This window comes from Leucoraja erinacea, chromosome 2 (genome assembly GCF_028641065.1).
Source record: "Leucoraja erinacea ecotype New England chromosome 2, Leri_hhj_1, whole genome shotgun sequence".
NCBI classification, from domain to species: Eukaryota; Metazoa; Chordata; class Chondrichthyes; order Rajiformes; family Rajidae; genus Leucoraja; species Leucoraja erinaceus.
The window spans coordinates 67778907-67794693 of record NC_073378.1 but is presented as its reverse complement, the minus strand read 5'-3'; the positions used below and the strand labels follow the sequence as shown (position 1 = coordinate 67794693).

Here is a 15787-nt window from a genome sequence, read left to right as displayed (position 1 = left end):
CGCTCGCAGAGTCCGCGGCCATTCCAGCCGCGCGGGGCAGTGGTATCAGGCCCCGCTCCAGGAGCTCTTCGACCCCGCAACACGGGCGGGAGAAGTCGCCGTTGCAGAAGCCCCGAAAAGCGGTCTCCCCCCAGGGAGCCGTGGGCTCCTGGTGCCGCCGTCCACAGACCCGCAGCTGCAGCCTCCGACTCTCCGGCAGCAGCAGCAGCAGCAGCAGCAGCGCTCCACCACCGCCCCACCCGCTCCGGCCTCGGCCAGCTCCGCGACGGCAACGGTGAGTCGACACCTGAGTCCCCGGTCTCTTCCTGTTGGAGGCCGCGCCTCGTTGCGGCCTCAACGTCACCCGAGACCCGACGAGAAAAGGTCGGGTCTCCAGTGCAGGGAGAGATTCAAAAAGTTTCCCCCCCTCTCCCACCCCACCCCCGCCCCCCCCACACACACACCCCAACATAAAATAACAAAAACTACATAAAAACACACAGACAGAAAATAATAAAAAAAACGCGGACAGGCTGCAGAGGCCGCTGCTGGCCAGAGCCGCGCCGCCTACCGGATTGAGAGGCGGTTGAGAGGCGGCATGACAGTTTTTATTGTTAGTTTCTGTAGGGACAGAGCTGTAGGTGGAGATCAGTTTCTTAACATTGTCAGTACAATGCTCACATCCCAAATTTGTGTGTACCTGGTTCTTGGGGGATTAGTATTGAAAATTCCCCTCATGAATTTGGTTACCAGGGGGTGTGCCCCAACAGAATGCCGCTCTGTTCCTTGCCACAGGTATGTTGACAGAGCACTTCTGGCGCAGTTGATGGCACTATAGCTGAGCCCCACATCGTAATGGAGGCTAGTCAGAAATTCCAGAACTGACGGGATATTGATTGATTTGTGGTTGAGGTTATTGTTGTGACAGTACTTCCCCCATTTCTTGATGTACACCAAGTACTGTTTTTTGGTGGACTGTCTGTGGGCCGATGCAATCATATCCATTGTTCGGTCTGTCAGTCCCAGGTGTTGTAGAGGTGCTTTCAAACTCTACAAATTAATAGGTTTGTATAATTATGACATGGGTGACTTTCCTTTGTTACTGGATGGACCAGTAAATTAGGTCTATGATGGATGGTGATGCATGGTTCCAATACCATATCTAGTATCACCGGGAACCATGTTTGAGTAGGCCAATCGGGTACTATCAAAATACCAGACGCAGAGTCTTGTGGTATTTTCCTTAATACCCGACTGATGAGGCAGAAAGGAGGGAATGCATAAATAAACAATTTCCCCAATGCAGCAAAAATGCCTGTTGCCGCTGCCCCAGTGTCTGGTTCCCATGAAACATAATTTGATATGAATTTGCGTGACCTGGTCTCTGCCACTAAATTTAGTTTACCTGGTAAGTAGGTAGTTGATATCCTAATATCTCTCTGGATACACCATTGCCAAATTGTGTTGGCCAGATTGTCACATGATGTCGATTTGTTTCCACCCATATGGTTGATATATGCTACCACGGTGGTGTTGTGAACTTGTAGTCTAACATGCTGGTGATTTAACCCAGAACAGTATGACTTAAGGCCATGGAAAGCTCTTAACATTTCCAGGTAGTTTATGCCCAGTGTTTGTAATAATGATGCCTCCTGTGCATTCCATCTCCCTCCACAGCTGGAGATGGAATTTGTAGCACCCCAACCAAGTGCACTGGCATCAGTTTGTTGTACCGTAGACAGGTTGCTGATAATTATTGGATTGGAACAATATCTGATGTTATGTTCCCACCATTTTAGTTCCATTATGGCCTCTGTTGGTAGCTTTATTGGTCTGTCAAAATGGCCACCATTAATTTTGAGTGCTCTTATTGTTGCTCTCTGTAAATTTCGATAGTGTAAAGTCCGAATTGTGTGGCTGGAAATGCAGCCACTATCTTCCCAATTATTCTAGCTACCAGTCTAATGGATGGTGTGGTGATGTCAATGATTTTGCTACAAGCCTCTATTAAGGCTGTAACCTTTTCTTTCGGCAAAGTCACTGACATGAGAACTGAGTTAATGGTGAACCCCAGATAATCCATTTTTGTTGAAGGCGTTAATTTAGACTTAACTGGATGGATGATAAACCCCAGTTTTTCAAACAATTGTTTTGTGGCTGTTACCGCTTGTTTAGCCAATTCCAAAGTTTTGCCAACAATAAGTATGTCATCTAGATATGCCATTACCATGTGTTTTTGTTTCCGCAGTAACGCTAGGGCTGGCTTCAAAATTTTTGTGAACAGCCTGGAGGCTGATGTTAGCTCATTAGGTAGTGCCCTGTATTGCCAGTGCTGACCCATCCAGTTGAATTTTAAATACCAACTGTGGTCACCTCTTATGGGCACTGTATAGTAAGCATCTTTTAAATCGATGCTTGCCATGTAGTAGCCTTCGGAAATCAATTACTTAGCAGTAACAAAGGTTTCCATCTTGAAATGAATATATTGTACAAAGGTATTAAAAGTAGTCAAATCGATGATGATGCGGCAACCACCATCTTTCTTGTTTTTTTATAAAGATGTTGGACACCAATTCCTGTGATTCGTGTTGGGTTTTCTCAATTACTCCTTTTTTATATAGCCGCTGTAGTTCAGCATGTGCTTTAGATTTTTCTATGCCTGTGAGCACGAACATTCGGTTCGGTACATGCTGAACTGGAGGGTTATGTTTTTGTATAAATTCTATGGTATAACCCTGGATACTGCTTAGAATATAAGTGTCGGTAGTTAACTTATTCCATGCATTCAAATAATATCGTAATCTCCCACCAACTTCCATGCTCCGATTAATTCTTAAGGAACCAGACCTACCTACCTCCAAGGTTACCAGTGGTAGGTGTGTTACTTCTTCGGCATCCTCCGTGGACGTTGAGGCGCCGTTGTCTGGGTCTGTAGTTGGGTTGGTGTTGAGGGTTAGCGCATTTTCCAGGAAGGTCGGTCTGGGCCATGGCCTAAAAAAGACCGATGTTGGGTGTTCCTGGTTTTTGCGCTTTCTCCAGTTTGTCTTGGCCGACTGGTGGGTGCGTAGGGGTGATGTTTTTGGCCGTAGTAGCTTTTGGATGCGGCTTTTATGAGCCCCAGGGTTTTCGCCTCCTCTTCAAGTTCTTTGACTTGTTTTGATAAATCCCCTCCAAATAGTAGTATTGATGGTTTGGAGGTTCCAGGTTTGCAGAGGCCTGCAAACTTGGGGTCTAAAGCCGGTTGGATAGCACTTTTCCTAATATTGTTTAACTCGTATTGTGAGTTGCAGAGTAAAGCCAGTGCATCTTGGTGGTCTTGGGTCATGTTTTGCTCATTCAATGTGCGGGCAAAAGCCATAATTCCTCCTGTTAGGAATTTTAGGACTTTCTGTATTTTTAAATCCCTGGTTCTAATTGCTGCCCCGACATGTTTCCAGATGCACTGGTTGACACTGGGAACATTTAGTGACTACCAGTTCCCTGATGGTAAGTGTCATGCCGTGGTGTCCGATAATGCCTGTCCCTGTAGTTGGTTAAAAGACATGTAGTCAATGCTTGCAGCTATTTTCGGCTCCAGGTTTTGGCCAGTTTGGTTGGGTTGGATAAACTGGGACACTATATCCAACATGTTTTCTTTCACCCCAGGCATACTAGGGGTATGTTGATCACTCCCCTCTTCAGGGTCAGCCCAGAATTGACCCTCCGTGCTCCCCTCTCATGAGGGAGAAACACTGTGCAGCCCCACAAGAGGTACTGCTGTGGGGCTTACTAACTGCCCACTGTGGCTAGTCTCCATCTCCCGGAGCCTGCCACTTTGGAGTATTTCCTCCAGTAGCCGCTCCAACTGACTCTTATGCTCTCAGGCATAGGTCACTCATGGCTGCTCCTGATCCTGCAGCCGCTCCAACCGGCTCCAATGCTCATGGGCACTGGCCGCTCGCGGCGGCTCAAAGTCAGACTCATCGGAGTCTGCCATTCTGTCTGTTTTTTGCTTCGCTTTACCGCCCGGCCGAGGTGTGGATTTGGCCGGTGCGGGAGCGAAGTCGGGCACAGCTGTTCCCATTTCGGGAGATTGGCGTGCCGTCGGCTGCTGCTGCTGCTGGCTGCCCGCAACTCCGCGGTTCTCCCCCACCAGCTTTTTCGTAGCCTTCCTTCTCATGGATCTGTCCATGCTTCCACCTATAAGGTAAGTGGGAAAAACGCAGAGTCTCCTTACCTGCTTTTCCAGGCTTTTAAATTCTGCCGCTAAGGGGAACGTTGTTCCCCCTGCTGTGACTCCTTGCAATGCGTGTAGCGATATGCGTCCTGGCGGGGTTCTTCACGTAGTCACTCATGTGACTCCAAAGTAAAATTGTTAAAATTGCTAAAATGAAAAATAATTTCAGCTCTAAATCTGTTCGGTTTAATTTGTGTATTAGAAAATGAGTGAAGTCCTTACTTGTCTTTTTTTTAAATAAAAATGTTTAGCAACCAAGAGATCCCAGCATGCCTTGGTGGACTGCGTGCAAGTGTTAGGCAAAATGGTCGCCTAGTCTGCACTTGTACTGCACGGGTCTCCACGGTCATCCTCTTCCCCATTTCCTGACCTTGGTGCTCAACAATTGTCCCACTATCCTACCCCTCCTTCAATGCCGACCCCCCTACCCTTCCACCCTATATCCCTCTGGCTTTACATTTCACTCCTCTTTCATATCTCCTCTCTCTTTATCAACATCCTTTTGTCTCATTTTTTGACTCTTTTAATCCCCTTTAATCACCATTTTGCCTCTTTGTCATCTCTAGCTTTTGTCCACCCATGTGCCAATTAAAACCTCCCTTACCTGTAGAGCATAGAATAGTACAGCACAGGAACGGGACCTTCAGCCTACAACATTTGTGCTGTGCATTATGTGAAGTATAACGGATATCATCTGCCAGTATATGACCCATATCCCTCTATTCTGCGCACTTCCATGTGCCTGTCTAAAAGCCTCTTGAACACCACTATCGTAATTGCCTCTGGTAATGTGTTCCAGGCCCCACGACTCTCTGTGTAAAAAACTTGCCCTGCACATCTCCATTAATTTTTCCCCTTCTCACCTATAGCTGTGCCATCTGGTGTTGGATATTTCCATCCAGGGAAAACGGTTCAGACCCTCCACTTAATCAATGCCTCTCATAATTTTATATTCTTCCATCAAGTCTCCTCTCAACCTCAGATATTCCAGATAAAACAAACCAAGTTTATCCAACCTCTTCTTGTAGCTGGAAGCCTCTATTCCAGAAGGCATTATAGTAAATCTTGAATGAATGAATTAATCTCTTGATTGTCATTGCACGTGGTGCAACAAAATTTAAAAGTCAATCCCACGGTGCGATGCACAAGAGCAATTTTAAATATATAAGAAAAGGTAAAAATATATACATATTAAAAAAAATTACAGATAAATAACAATAGCAGCTGAGGTAGAACCATTCTTCTGTGCATTGTCTCCAATGCCCCTACATCCTTCCTGTAATGGGGCAACCAGAACTGCTTGCATATCTCCAAATTGCACACAATACTCAATACCTGTATCCACATGTCTGGCTCCGTCTGGCTTTGTTCCTGCCCTATCACGTTTTGAGCTTTGTTTCTCACGCTACAATCAATCTGAAGAGCATCACCTATCCATGTGGTGTCAAGTTGGGAAAAGGGGAAGTACAACGGGATCTGGGGGTCCTTGTTCATCAGTCAAATAAAGTAAACATGCAGGTAGAGCAGGCAGTGAAGAAAGCGAATGGCATGTTACATAGAAACATAGAAACATAGAAATTAGGTGCAGGAGTAGGCCATTCGGCCCTTCGAGCCTGCACCGCCATTCAATATGATCATGGCTGATCATCCAACTCAGTATCCCGTACCCCCGGCTGCCTTCTGCCCGCTACCTGCCTTTTTCTCTCCATACCCCCTGATCCCCTTAGCCACAAGGGCCACATCTAACTCCCTCTTAAATATAGCCAATGAACTGGCCTCAACTACCCTCTGTGGCAGAGAGTTCCAGAGATTCACCACTCTCTGTGTGAAAAAAGTTCTTCTCATCTCGGTTTTAAAGGATTTTCCCCTTTATCCTCAAGCTGTCACCCCTTGTCGTGGACTTCCCTAACATCGGGAACAATCATCCTGCATCTAGCCTGTCCAACCCCTTAAGAATTTGTAAGTTTCTATAAGATCCCCTCTCAATCTTCTAAATTCTAGAGAGTATAAACCAAGTCTATCCAGTCTTTCTTCATAAGACAGTCCTGACATCCCAGGAATCAGTCTGGTGAACCGTCTCTGCACTCCCTCTATGGCAATAATGTCCTTCCTCAGATTTGGAGACCAAAAACTGTACGCAATACTCCAGGTGTAGTCTCACCAAGACCCTGTACAACTGCAGTAGAACCTCTCTGCTCCTATACTCAAATCCTTTTGCAATGAAAGCTAACATACCATTCGCTTTCTTTACTGCCTGCTGCACCTGCATGCCTACCTTCAATGACTGGTGTACCATGACACCGAGGTCTCGCTGCATCTCCCCCTTTCCCAATCGGCCACCATTTAGATAATAGTCTGCTTTCCTGTTTTTGCCACCAAAATGGATAACCTCACATTTATCCACATTATACTGCATCTGCCAAACATTTGCCCACTCACCCAGCCTATCCAAGTCACCCTGCAGTCTCCTAGCATCCTCCTCACAGCTAACACAGCCCCCCCAGCTTAGTGTCATCCGCAAACTTGGAGATATTGCCTTCAATTCCCTCATCCAGATCATTAATATATATTGTAAATAGCTGGGGTCCCAGTACTGAGCCTTGGGGTACCCCACTAGTCACTGCCTGCCATTGTGAAAAGGACCCGTTTACTCCTACTCTTTGCTTCCTGTTTGCCAGCCAGTTCTCTATCCACAGTTGGCCTTTATAACAAGAGGAGTTGAGTATAGGAGCAGAGAGGTCCTTCTGCAGTTGTATAGGGCCTAGTGAGACCACACCTGGAGTATTGTGTGCAATTTTGGTCCACTACTTTAAGGAAGGACATTCTTGCTATTGAAGGAGTGCAGTGTAGGTTTACAAGGTTAATTCCCGGGATGGCGGGACTGTCATATGCTGAGAGAATGGAGCAGCTGGGCTTGTATACTCTGGAATTTAGAAGGATGAGAGGGATTCTTATTGAAACATATAAGATTATTAAGGGTTTGGACAGGATAGAGGCAGGCAACATGTTCCCGGTGTTGGGGGAGTCCAGAACCCGGGGCCACAGTTTAAGAATAAGGGGTAATCTGGAGGCAGTGGAGGCCAGTTCTCTGGATACTTTCAAGAGAGAGCTAGATACGGCTCTTAAAGATAGCGGAGTCAGGGGATATGGGGAGAAGGCAGGAACAGGGTACTGATTGGGCTGATCAGCCATGATCACATTGAATGGCGATGCTGGCTCGAAGGGTCAAATGGCCTACTCCTGCACCAATGGTCTCTTGTCTATTGTCATGTCCTGCAGAGATGCTGCCTGACCCGCTGACTTACTCCTGCATTTTGTGTTATGCGCAAGGTTCCAGCATCTACAGTTCCTTGTGTTTGTATCCAGTTATTTTAGCTTTCAGTGCAAAATATCAAGATTAAACAAACAAATGAAATTATTTTGTTGTTGTGTGGTTGCACAGAATTCTGGGTAGAGATGTGTTGATAATGATGGTTTATTGCAAATGCAAGACTAAACTTTATTGAAAATATTTTAATAAAAGCCACTGGCTTTGGAACACAAACAGCAATGAGAGTTTATACCATAGTGTTGATGTGATATAACAATGACGATTTTTGCACACAGATCATGACGGTAGCCTAGCTTTTAATGTGGCAGTTATGTCTTGCAGGGGAAAGGAATGCTACATGATGATATATGATTCTGCACTCATGATAGCAGACGATTGAAGGTCAATGCTCCATAGATTTTTAAAAAATCTATTTCTAACCAGAAAACTTACTTTCTGTTCTGTTATTAGGTGTCTCATTTGCAGTCTATTTAATTATGCATAGAACAATATAGACCAGCAATAGGTCTTTGGGCCCAAATTTCTGTATCAAACATGATACCAAATTAAACCAAGGCATTCTATCTGTACATGATCCATATCCCTTTATTCCCTGCATACATCTGTGCCAATCTAAAACTCCATTAAACACCACCATAGTATCTGCTTCCACCACCATTCTCAACAGTGTATTCCAGGCTTTGATCTGCAAATAAAATCCACTGCACATCTCCATAACATATTCCCACTCTGATTTTGAAGCCATGGGAACAAGTTTCTGACTGTCTAGTCTATCTATGCTGCTCTTAATTTTATAAGTGTCTATCAGATCTTTCCCCAACATCCAGCACTCCTCGGAAAATAATGCAAACTTTTCCAATCTCTCCATAATGTTAATCCCCACTAATAATGGCAGCACCCTCTCCAAATCTTGAACTTTCCTCCTGCAAGAGGCAACCAGAGCTGCACACAGTACTCCAAATGTAGCCTATCCTAAGTTTTATTGGGCAGTGACATGAGTTCCTGACTCTTATACTGACCATACACCTTCTTTCCACTTTATCCATTGTGTTATCCCTTTCAGAGAGCTATGGATTTGAACACCAAGATCACTCTGTACGTCACTGCTGTTGAGTATCCAGCCATTAAATGGGTACTTTGTGTAAAGTGCACACTTGCCTCCATCACAGTGAGGAGATGCTGGGTGGACTCACTGTGGTGGATGTTAATATGTGTTTATTGTTGTTTTATTGTATTATAAGTATGACTGCTGCATTTTTGTTCAGACTTCGGTCTGAATGACAATAAAGGTTATCTAATCTAATCTAATCTAATCTAATCTAATTACACTTCACCTGCCATTATTCCATCCATACCTGTGACTGACCTATATCCTGCTAAATCTACACAGAGTAGGATAATCGAGAACCAGAGGACATTGATTTATGGTGAGGGTGAAAATACTTAATAGGAAACTGAGGGACAACCGTTTTTCACAAAGGGTGATAGGTATATGGAACAAGTTGCCAGAAGAAGTAGGTGAGGCAGATAATGTCACAACATTTAAAAAACATATAGACAGATATATGGATAGGATAGGTTTAGAGGGTTATGGGCCAAATGCAGACAGCTGGGACTAGTGTAGATGGGGCATGTTGGTCAGTGTGGGCAAGTTGGGCCAAAAGGCCTGTTTCCAAGCTGCATGACTCTATGACTCTATATCCTTTGACAGTCCACTTCACTGTTTTGCAACCCCACCAATGTTCATGTCGTCTACAAATTTACTATGCTAAATTTCCATCCAAGTCATTTATATATATATCACAAACAACAGAGGTCCCTGCATTGATCCCTGTGGAAAACCACTGGTCGCAGACATTCACTCAAAATATCACCCTTCAACCATAATCCTCTGTCTTCAATGAGTAAGCAAGTTCTGAATGTAAATGACTTAGTCACCATGGATCTAATGGTAATCTTCTCGATCAGCTTATCATGAAGGACCTTGTCAAATGCCTAACAAAAATCCATGTAGCCAACATCCACAGTGTTGTTGCCGATCAACGGGACGCTGACAACTTGCATTCATTTCCCAGACACACTTTATTTGCTTGTGTACAAGGAGAGCACCAGTCCCAGTTACCATACTGCTCTATAGTTCTGCTTGTAAGTATCAACTATTATACAGACATTGAACAAATGAAATCTTGCGCGCACACTAATTCCTTATCACCAATCACAATACGTTCTTAAAAACACAAATATCTGATAAAATCTACATGCTATTCAATCGAATAGGGAAAGGCCTGGATAGAGTGGATGTGGAGAGGATGTTTCCACTAGTGGGAGAGTCGAGGACCAGAGATCCTCACCTCTGAATTAAAGGACGTTCCTTAGGAAGGAGATGAGGAGGCATTTCTGTAATCAGAGGGTGGGGAATCTGTGGAATTCATTGCCACAACACTGTGGAGGCCAAATCAGTGGATATTTTTAAGGCCTAGATAGATAGATTATTGATTAGTGCAGATGTCAGGGGTCATGGGGGGAAGGCAGGAGAATGGAGTTAGGAGGGAGAGATAGATCAGCCATGATTGAATGGCAGTAGACTTGATTGAACAAATTGTCTAATTCTGCTCCTATCACATTAACAATCATCTATTTGCATTTAATCTTTGAAAATATAGCTCTCAAGGACCGGTACGGTTATAGCCAGCTGCACATCAAAGGATGATGCTCAAGGATCTTGTGCTGTACAGCTGTAGCTAGTTTCCCACTATCTTAATCTTTGCCATATTGCTGCTTCCACAACTTCCCTAGTCTTATCAATCATCTTCATCGCCCCCTCAAAAATCTCAGTCTAGTTCCTGACATGACCTAATTAGTACATTTTCTACCAAATGTGAGTAAATCCTATCCCCATAAAATCCTTAATAATTTAACCTACTTGTTGATATTGTCCTGTAGCTCTCCATCTGGTGGTAGATAAAATTACTGAAGGGAATTGTTTTCCAACATTTGTGCAATGTCTCATCTTTTAAAATCTGTCGCCATTATCGGGTCTGGCTAATATTTTTAATTCAACACAGTTGGTATTGAAACCTTCCAGTAGGTATCAGTAGCATTGGGTATTAAATGCTTGCCATAAGAATGGCATAGTGGCACAGCGATAGAGTTGCTGCCTTACAGCACTTGCAGCGTCAGAAACCCGGGTTCGATCCTGACTACGGTTGCTGCTTGTGCGGAGTTGTACGTTCTCCCGTGACCGCATGGGTTTTCCCTGAGATCTTCAGTTTCCTCCCACACTCCAAAGACGTACAGGTTTGTAGATTAATTGGCTTGGTATAAGTGTAAATTGTCCCTAGTGTATGTAGGGTAGTGTTAATGTGCGCAGATCGCTGGTCGGTGTGGACATGGTGGGCCGAAGGGCCTGTTTCTGCGCTGTATCTCTAAACTAAACTAATATGCCATGAATAAAACAAATGGAAACAAAACCATTACTAGAATTTCTCCACATATAAAAAATTGAAATTATAAATCTACCTTCAAAATACACGGTAGGCAGTCAGTTTTTACCTTTGCGTCAAGAAATGTCTACTTACAACATTTCTAATGAGACAAATAGATTTCATAGATATCTGGCATTTTCTTCTAAGCAACCTGATATGGATATCTTCATCGGAAAGATTGTGTAGAGTTTAGATTTTGTAGCAGATTCACACAATCTTAGGGCAGCATCTGAACTACGATAGCTGGTACTTCAAAGTTACTAGCAGTTACTTTCTGTTCTCCCCTCGATGAATTTGTGTGATGGTGCACTTACTGAAACCATAGCAGAGATGTTTGAAAGTTTGTTCATGCAGGGAAATCCCTCCAAGTGGGCCATTGTGGATGAAAGCAAGGAATGAAAAAAATATATCAGTTCAACAGAGTGTATTCTTTGGCATCAGTATTTCCTTATTTCACTACTGCTTCAGATGTTATCTTTTTTATATTCACCAAGGTTGCTCCTGTTTCATATTTCATTTTAACAATAGATCTCCCAGGCAGTTGCTCATGCATATTGAAGGGAGAATATTGTGCAAATCAGTCAATAAATGGAAGAAAGCTTAGCTGTTGCTTTCAATTTATGAGTGAAAGGCAGGTTATCACCACTGCCTGCTCTTTTATTACATCCATTAACTTATTTAACAATCCCTTTATATTGGAGAAACAACTCAAGTTGAATCACTTCTACAATACATTGCTGCAGTGGAATTCACCCCATTTATATTGCAAGATACACTTGATAACGCCTGTGCCAAATATTACACTGGCTTTTTTGTGTTTGTTTTCTAGGTCTGCACAAAACTTGAGAATCTTTAATTTACAACAGAAGTATTTAATGCATCGCTCATTGCTGGCAGCAAGACAACTCAAAAATGGCTGCACACACACCCTGTCTACAGACAGGAGAGAACTATATATGCACAACATCTCTCTTTGTCCTGTGTAGTGCCACCTGCTACACGGGAGGAGCAACGGGTCCTCCCACCCCACACAGTCCACCAAACATCACATTCCCCCTTTCAAGTTTGAACGTCTCCATTTAGCTGGACCTGTTTTTTTCCAGCCTTTTTTGCATTTCACAACTCTTGCTAAAGGTTCAGAACCAACAGTTTTTTTCTCAGTGTTCTCTTATGAAGAGATATCAATATTTGCTTTATCTGTATGCTGTTCTTTCTCTACTTGACTGTAGTTTTTCTCAGCGGTCGTCAGCTTTTTGGATGTGAAACATGAAACGTGGTTCTTCCTTGCCGTTCGGCACTGTTTGTGAGATTATAACTCTAAGACCATACGGCGATGCATCAGCGGCCAGCGAGATCGGTTTTGATGGGTCATAGTGGACCAAACACGTCTTCTGGGTGAGTATCTCATTCATCCTGGTGAATGCATGGTCACACTCTTTGGACCAGTGCCATTCAACATCCTGTTTTTGCAGGTTATTCTCACACTTGCTAACCATGTTGCAATCCGTGTTCATGTCAAGCTTGAAAGCATGGATCCAGTCAATGGCACACAGAGATGTACCTTCTTTACCAACGACAATAAGCGGCAACATCTGTGTCATACCATTACAGGAAACGGCGACAGTGCATTTGCCTTTCGTGGGAATGGGCTGTCATCCATATCCGAAAAGGCGGATGTTGGCTGGTTTCAGTTTTGGCGATCCGATCCTCTCCCAGATGTCCTGACCCACTAGCGACACAGCTGCACCAGTGTCCACCTGGAACTGTAGATCGACGTTCGAGACCGGCATCAAAATCCTCGTCTTGTCGGTGATCGTAGACACACCGAGCACTTCAATAGGAATGGTCTCCGCAATTTGGTCGACTGTGTTTTGCGCTTTCTTGCCCTTTCTCAGCTTTCCTACGGATTGACACACTGCCTGGAGATTACCTTTTCGGTAACAGGCATAACAAACGGACTTGATATACGGGCACTCATGGTGATGATGAGCAGTCGAGCTGCACCGGTAGCAGGGTTTCGATCTTCCCCCCACAGGGAAACACTCTTCTGAAACTGTCCCACCTTCTCCGGATTTGCTCTGGGTCGATCAACTGGATTCTGGCGTTGCGGACGAGTCTGACGAACTGTATGCACCTCCTGAGGGAGCTTTGATGCTGTCACTTCGGCCATTTTGTGCAGTTCTTTACTCAGCAGCTCGGCCATCTTAGCACACTGTAGCACATTCTTCAATGAGGCATTCGATTCCTTGAGAATCGCCTGCTGGACGAATGCGTGCCTGCAGCCCATGGCCAGTCTATCCCGCAACAAATTGTCTTGGCACTTTTCATACCATTGAGTTTTAAAATCACACGCCTTTGCCTTTGACAAGAGATTCGGTAATCAATTGCCCTTCCTGTTGCACCGTCCTGTAGAAATTAAGGTGAGCTGCGAGGAAATTTCGACTTTGTTTGAAATGCAGCTGCATATGAGGCTTCAGTTACTTCTTCTGTAAGTAAATTTTGAAGCAGTGCAAAAGTTTCTGGAGACATTGATGAACACAAGAGACCCTTTGTCATCATGTCAGTAGTAATTAAGCCATACTTAAAAAAAAAACTCAGCGTGCATTAAATACGATGACCACCTGTCTCTCTCAGGATCAAAACGATCGGATTGCTGAGACATGTTAGTTTGAGTACACTATAGAACTCAATTTAAAAAAAAAAAATTAAATCGAAAAATAGGCTCTTATTTGGGTCTTTGGACACAATCCTAATTATCACACTCCTGACACCACTTTCGTGTCCGTTTTCTAGGTCTGCATAAAATTTGAGAGTCTTTGATTTACAACAGAAGTCTTTAATGCTTTACTCAATGCTGGCAGCAAGACAACTGAAAAATGGCTGTACACACACCCTGTCTACAAACAGGAGAGAATTATAGACACAACAGTTCCCTTTGTCCTGTGCAGCGCCACCTGCTGCACGGGAGGAGCAACAGGTCCTCCCACCCCACACAATCCACAACAAATCATAGCTTTATGTGTACAGTTGCTGAAATGTCACAAATTATTACTTCCCACCAGAAACTTTGCAGATTACCAAGGCCCAATGCAAACAGGTCAGCGATGTGAGACTGCACAGAACAGAGCTGGCCAAAAATGCAGACTGATGCACATGTCTGTATTTTTTTTATTACCTCAATTTAAAAACCAAATTGCAAAGCAGCATTTAGAAAATTATAAATTATAGATGAGAAATGTTAAAAAGATATTGATTTGGAAATTTGAAATGTGGAAATAAAAACAAGGAAGTTGTATGAAAGAAAATTTGAGGGTGGTTAGGTTACTGACAATGTAAAGGACTAAGTGACAATGATTTTATTGTAGAAACATAGTAATGAGGAATTGTATAAGTGAGGTGGCTCAGTAAATAGTAAAGCATTTTAAACGGTTGAAAAGGTTTATGCTGCTATTGCCAGGGATCAATTCTTTCTATGGTCACGCATAAACAGTGTGGCTGAAGAAGGCAGCTCACTGTCACCGCCACCAGGCAGAATAAGCAATGGACAACAATTATTGGCCTGGCAAATGTAGTTCATAAACTATGAAGATGCATAAAACATACGAGAGAAACATTTGGAGGATTTTGTTAATAAAATTGTGTGAAGAGGGATATTAGCTGATTTTTTTTTGTCAGCAAATTTAACATTCAATTCAGCACTGAAGCCCAGTAAATAAATTTATTTTTTTATTACGTACGTCGAAAGGAACGGCAGACTATTAACTGCAGATGCTGGTTTATACGAAAGATAGACACAAAGTGCTTGGATGTAGCCTGGCCTGCTAGGTTATTCAAACACTTTCTGTCTGTCTTTTGTTTTTGTTATACCACTTGTAATGCCAGATATTGATATTTCTAGTTCAGGACATCCAAAGCTTTGTGAACAGTTTAATTTCTGTTCAGACTACTATCAAACTTCAAACACATAATAACCATTTGCTTATTTAAAGTGAGATGAGCTGCAACAGGTGTTTCCAGGTGTTTGACTGCTATTTGCCTGTCTAGCCTAATCATTCTTGTAAATCACTGGGAATATTTGGTATCAGGTACCTTATAAATATTCGCTATTTTGACATTTAATTTATTTTGACATTATTTAAGTTACCAGAGGATTCTCCCTCAAAATGTATGTGTGTTTATTAGAGCACTTGGTTTTTTTTAAATGATAAGCATTCTTCAATGTGGTTAACATTCTTGATTTTCATCAGCAATCCAATACCACTCTTTCAACTCAGCAGAGAGAAGAAACATGAACAAAAACAAATTCTTTGGCAAAAAGGCCTGAAACTCTGCGCCTGTCTCATTATATCAGTTTTAGAAACTGTGGTTTTTTCACATTTCATAAGTGTTGTATGAAAGGAGAAAAGGTTAGCACTCCCCTTGATAAGGATGGAAGGGGCCCTGCCCCAGTAGCCTTACAACACACATATAGTTAAGGCATTGCCATCTACCTAGTGGCAAATAAGGGGCGGCATGGTGGCGCAGCGGTAGATTTGCTGCCGTACAGCGATTGCAGCGCCGGAGGCACGGGTTTGATCTGACTACGGGTGATGTCTGTATGTACGTTTTTCCCGTGACCTGCGTGCGTTTTCTCTGAGATCTTTGGTTTCCTCCCACACTCCAAAGATGTACAGATTTGTAGGTTAATTGGCTTGTTATAAATGTAAATTGTTCCTGTTGTGTGTAGGATAACGTTAATGTACAGGAATCATTGGTCGGTGCGGACTCGGTGGGCCG

General features: G+C 43.4%; 1 protein-coding gene and 1 non-coding gene across 3 annotated transcripts in view; both read left to right on the top strand.

The window, feature by feature from the left end:
- Positions 1-15787, top strand: part of LOC129710976 (cadherin-12-like) — an 882389-nt gene that overhangs the window by 830684 nt on the left and 35918 nt on the right. The window lies entirely within an intron of this gene.
- On the top strand, positions 15396-15527 carry LOC129716456 (U6atac minor spliceosomal RNA). Its single transcript, XR_008726642.1, has one exon. It is a non-coding gene; the product is annotated as a U6atac minor spliceosomal RNA (small nuclear RNA).